Source organism: Theropithecus gelada, chromosome 12 (assembly GCF_003255815.1).
Source record: "Theropithecus gelada isolate Dixy chromosome 12, Tgel_1.0, whole genome shotgun sequence".
NCBI classification, from domain to species: domain Eukaryota; kingdom Metazoa; phylum Chordata; class Mammalia; order Primates; family Cercopithecidae; genus Theropithecus; species Theropithecus gelada.
In genome coordinates this window covers 63,522,347-63,528,440 of record NC_037680.1, presented here as the reverse complement: position 1 = coordinate 63,528,440, position 6,094 = coordinate 63,522,347, and the positions used below count along the sequence as shown (strand labels likewise).

The following is a 6,094-nucleotide window of genomic DNA, read 5'->3' as shown; positions in this document are numbered from 1 at the left end:
AACTCTGGTTTTCTGTCAGAGTACTATGAAACTGGGACTCTAAGAGGTGGAAAGTGGAGGTTGAAGGTGAAATCCCAATGTGTTTTTCTCTCCCTCTGCCCCAAGGCCAGCTTCACTGACCAGCTTCAGTGCATGTAGAGGCAGCAGCATGAATGTAAGCCCTAGAAATCCATCTTTCTGGACAGAGGAAGCATGAAAATGGGCCTCTAGGGGCCTCTGTGTTTAAAGACCATAGAAGGAATTCCCATTTTTATTTTCTGTCTTTTCTTTCATTACTTCATCCCCCGGGTATATCTAATAACACAGAACTGTGCCACTGTGTGGAAGACTTAGACAGAAGACTCTTGGCCAGAGGGACTGGAAAAAGGGACCCCTGGGAGGCAGACTCTGTGAGAGAAAATTATTTTTTAAAAAGAGAGAGAGAGAGGGAGAGAGAAGGAGAGAGAAGCGGGCCCGCGCGGCTCGCAGCGGCAGCGTCGCCGCAGCGCAGGGGCAGCGGCAGCAGTGGTGGCGGCAGCAGCGGCGGCACGCGCGGATGTCGCGGGGTCTCGCGGCAGCATGGCGGCCTACCTGATCATGAGCGGCAACGGCTACGTGCCCGAGGACTGCCTCACCGCGCAGCAGCTCTTTGCCAGCGCTGAGCGCCTCACCTGCAACGACTTCCTGATTCTCCCAGGATTCATAGACTTCGTAGCTGATGAGGCGGACCCGACCTCAGCCCTGACCCGGAAGATCACGCTGAAGATGCCGCTGATCTCCTTCCTCCATGGACACTGTGACAGGCCAACATAGCCATCGCAATGGCTCTGATGGGAGGTATTGGTTTCATTCACCACAACTGCACCCCAGAGTTCCAGGCCAACGAGTGGCGGAAGGTCAAGAAGTTTGAACAAGGCTTCATCACGGACCCCGTGGCGCTGAGCCCCTTGCACACTCTGGGTGATGTGCTGGAGGCCAAGATGTGGCAAGGTTTCTCAGGCATCCCCATCAGGGGGACAGGCACTATGGGCAGCAAGCTGGTGGGCATCGTCACCTCCAGAGACATCAACTTTCTTGCTGAGAAGGACCACACCAACCTCCTCAGTGAGGTGGTGATGCCAAGGAAGGAGCTGGTGTTGGCTCCAGCAGGCTTTATGTTGAAAGAGGCAAATGAGATCCTGCAGCATAGCAAGAAAGGGAAGCTGTCTTTCGTCAATGATAGCCATGAGCCGGTGGCCATCACCGCCTGCACAGACCTGAAGAAGAACCAAGACTAACCTCTGGCCTCCAAGGATTCCCACAAGCAGCTACTGTGCGGGGCAGCTGTGGGCACCCCTGAGGATGACAAATACCCCCCAGACCTGCTCACTCAGGCGGGCGTAGACATCACAGTCTTGGACTCCTCCCAAGGGAACTTGGTGTATCAGATTGCCATGGTGCATTACATCCAACAGAAGTACCCCCACCTCCAGGTGATTGGAATGACAGCAGCCCAGGCCAAAAACCTGATTGACGCTGGTGTGGACGGGCTGCGCATAGGCATGGGCTGCGGCTCCATCTGCATCACCCAGGAAGTGATGGCCTGCCCTTGGCCCCAGGGCACTGCTGTGTACAAGGTGGCCGAGTATGCCCTGTGCTTTAGTGTGCCCATCATAGCCAATGGCGGCATCCAGACCATAGGGCACATGGTCAAGGCCCTGGCCCTTGGAGCTTCCACAGTGATTATGGGATCCCTGCTGGCCGCCACCACAGAGGCCCCCGGCGAGTACTTCTTCTCAGACGGGGTGCGGCTCAAGAAGTACCGGGGCATGGACTCACTGGATGCCATGGAGAAGAGCAGCAGCAGCCAGAAATGATACTTTGGTGAGGGGAATAATGTGAAGATCCCGCAATGTGTCTTGGGCTCCATCCAGGACAAAAGGTCCATTCATAAGTTCGTGTCCTATCTCATAGCGGGCATCCAACACAGTTGCCAGGATATCCGGCTGCAGCCTGTCTTTCAATCCTTGATGTACTCAGGAGAGCTGAAGTTTGAGAAGCAGACCACGTCGGCCCAGATCAAGGGTGGCATCCACAGCCTGCACTCTTTTGAGAAGCGGCTGTACTGAGGACAGTCGTGGAGGCCAAGGTGGTGGAGGGGGTGCACCCCAGTGTCCACTTTTGGGCACAGCCTCCCTCTGTAACTGAGTGATCCACAGATTTGCACTATAGGTTCCCCAGTTCCTTTCCAGGGAGAGAGGAGGGGAGGTTCTGAGGGGTCTGCGGCCTCTCGCTGGGCACCGTCTGCAGACACTGGACTGCTCTCTGGGCCAGGCTGCCCTGGGAACCCCCCAACACACACACACACCAGCCCAGCCAGCCAGGCTCTCAGGCCCTGCGCATGCTTCAGGTCTTGCTGCAGCCTGCTCCAGCCCAGCCCCCACCCCAGGGGCAGGAGGTCCCTCCTGGCTTCTTCTGTAGGGCACCTCCCGCCTCCAGCCCCCCCAGGAAATGGTGTTCTCCTGGCCCTGCCTCTGGTCCTTCCCGGGCCACTACCCCCTCAGCCATATGGCACTTCTGAGCTCTTGACCTAACCCAACAGGAGGTCTCCACCCACTTCCCCCGCCCTAGGCTACCCTTGGGCCCTGCTCCTCAGGCCACTCCCCTGTCCCTGGCCCTGGGGAGGAGGCTGCCCTGATCATGGCCTCCTCGCCTCCCTGTCATTCCTGACTCACACCATCCCCAGGTATACCATTCCTGCCCTCTCCTCAGCTGCAGTAGAAGGCACACTTTACATACCTTGGAATCACAGTTGTGTCATTGTGTATTAAATAATAAGAACAAATCAAGCAAGTCTCATCGCCTCCAAAGAAAATAATAAAAATAAAAAATAAAATAAAATAAAATAAAATAAAATAAATAAGCAGTGAAGAACAAAATTCCCTGGTGTGCCCCCAAACTCTGCCTGTATGGAACACATCCAAAGAAGCATAGCAAAAGCTTTAAGAATTGATCTGTGAATCAGCTCCAAAGTCTTACACTAATCCCTGACTGTTTCAGATAACACAATAAAGACTTTAAACCCTGAACTGACATTCGAACTAGCACCAGTGTAAGGCAAGATAGAACTCATGGTCTGAACCTAATTTGATTTATTAATAAACAAAACATCTTCAGAGGATTTTAACAAGAGGCAGAGTCTCACAAAAACATTACTCAAAATTTTGAAGATGTAATGCAAAATTGCTCAACACACAAATAACCAAAAAAAAAAAAAAAAAAAAAAGTTGGACCTGCTTTCCAGAGAAACAACTATCAACAAATGTCAAATCTAAGATGATCCAGATGTTGGAATAAAGACTTTATTGTAGCTATTATAACCATGCTCCATGAGGCAAAGGTGAATGCTCTTGAAATTAATGGAAATAAAGATGTTCTTAACAGAGCAATAGAAACTACTGGAAAAAGAAAAGGGAAAAATTGGACATTTAAAAAATAAAAAATACAACATCTGAAATTTTTAAATTCCCTAGACGGTTCAATAAAAGAATAGAGATAACAGAGGAAAAAGTCAGTAAACTTTAAAAATTGATCAATAAAAATTGTCTAGTCTAAATAACAGAGAGAAAAAGATTGAAAATGAAAATGACCAGAGCCTCTAGGGCCTATAGATAATATAATAACAGTATTCAAAAAACCTAGTAATTGTGTCATTGGCATCTATGAAATAAAGGGAAAAAATGATTGGTGAAGAAAAATATTTGAAGATGTAGTGGATGAAAAACTTCCAAGTTCAGTGAAAGACATAAATTTACAGAAAAAATTCAACAAGTTCAGAAAAATTGTTTAAACTCAAACAAGACTTACGGGAAATTATAACAAAGGGAAACTTGTAACCTTAGGAATGAGGATAAAGCAAAAGAAATGGTTGGGTATCTGAATAAATCTAATTTAATATTTTTCTCCTCTCATTTTATTAAAATATATATGACTTTTGAAAGCAAATTTTATAACATTTCTAGAAAGGTTCCAGTGTATGTACATGTAATGGACATGACAGAGCAAGTAGATAGAAAATCAGTAAGGACACAGAAGGCATGAACAACACTATCAACCAACTTGACCTAATTGACATTTGTAAAACACTCTTGCCCACTAATGGCAGAATGCATAGTCTCCTCAAGTGCACATAGAACATTCACCAACATAGACCATACAACACCTCAAAAAGTTCAGAAAAAATCAAATTATATTTTGTATATATTATACATTATACTTTCCAAACACGAGTAACAGAAAAAAAAATCTGTAAAGCACCTAAATATTTGAAAATTAAATAAACCATAAGTCAAACAAGTAGTAGAGTGGGAACTTGGAAAATATTTTGAAATAAATGAAAACACAAATTAACTATATAAGGAATGAAAGAGATGATCCTACAGACTCCACAGTCTTTCATCAAAGAGATGAAAGAGATGACTCCTACAGACTCCACAGATATTAAAAGACTAATGGTACCAACAACTCTATGCCCATGATTTAAACAGCTTAAATGTGATAGACCACTTCCTTGAAAAATGTAAATTACCAGAACTCACTAAATAGTAAATTGTCTATGTCTTCATCTAGTAGAAAGTTAAATATTTTATTTAAAAACTTCCAAAAATGAAAACTGTAGTCCCAGATGGTAAATCTTACTAAATTTTTAACAAGTAATACTAATTTCACATAATTTCTTGAAGAAAAGGAAGCTGAGGCTGAGAGGTATAGATTTCCCAACTCATTTTACGAAGCCAGGACTACCTTGATACCAAAATCAACCAAAAATATTACAATAAAAGTAAATTACAATGCACTATTTCTCGTGAATATAAACAAAAAAGATCTTCAACAATTTGAATCCAGTAATATACTTAAAAGATAATATAAAATTATCTTTTACTTTATTTAATGAAATTAAAATTACAATTACATATCTATCAGAATGACTGTAAAATAAAACAAACACACAAAAAAACCTGACAATGCCAAGTGCTAGCAGAGATGCAAACCAACAGGAACTCTCATACAAAGCTGAAGAGAATGCAAAATGACACAGCCACTCTAGAAAACAATGCCTTATAAAGTCAAACATATACTTGGCATACAGCTCAATAACCCCACATTTTAGCATTTACCTAAGTGTGATAAAAACTCATATTCACACAAATGTGGTAATTTTAAAACAAATGTGTTAGTATCATCAGGAACTGAAAACAACACAAATGTCCCTCACTTGGGGACTGGATAAATAAATGTAATGCATTCATATAATGAAATACTATTCAGCAATAAGAAGGAATAAAGTATTGATGCATGCAATAAATGAATGAATCTCAACTCTATTATTCTAAGAGAAATAAACCTTTCTCCAAAGTTAATATACAGAATAATTCCATGTATATTATTTTCTAGAAAAGGCAAAAGAGAATTGCAAGAACTCTGCATGAAAAAACAGCAAATTTATGGTACATAAATATTTTAAATAAATTTTTAAAATACTCTGTGGGTGTTTGAAAACAATTTCCTTCATCTACTTATTATTTGTAGTGTTCTATATATGCAATCTATCATTTGATGAAAATTATGTCAAAATCTCCCACTACAATTGATAATTTGTCCATTTCAACTTTAATACTATTGATTTTTACTTTATGAATTTTTTTCAGGGTATTATTTGCTTTTAACATACATGTATTCAGGATTGCTGTATTTTCTAGTGAACTAGGCCGTTACTTCTACTTAAAGTCCTTTTTGTTTCAAAGTCTATTTTGCCTTTCATTAATATTGCAAAATAGTTGTTGGGTTCATCTTTGCCTGCATATGTTTTTACATTTCACTATTTTCATCTTTCCATTATGATCATGTATAGGTATATTTCTCATAAACAGCATGTAACTGGATTTTTTTTTTTAAACAGGGTCTCACTCTGTCACCTGGGCCAGAGAACAGTGGCATGATCATGGCTCACTGCAACCTCCACCTTCTGGGCTCAAGAAATGCTCCCACCTCAGCATCCTGAATAGCTACGACTACAAGCATGCGCCACCACACTTGGCTAATTTTTAAATTTTTTTATAGAGGCGAGGTCTCATTA

The 6,094-nt window shown here is 42.7% G+C and overlaps 1 pseudogene; it reads left to right on the top strand.

Moving 5' to 3' along the window:
* The first annotated feature begins 558 nt into the window (after positions 1–558).
* On the top strand, positions 559–2,087 carry LOC112636505 (annotated as a pseudogene).
* The last annotated feature ends 4,007 nt before the right edge of the window (positions 2,088–6,094 follow it).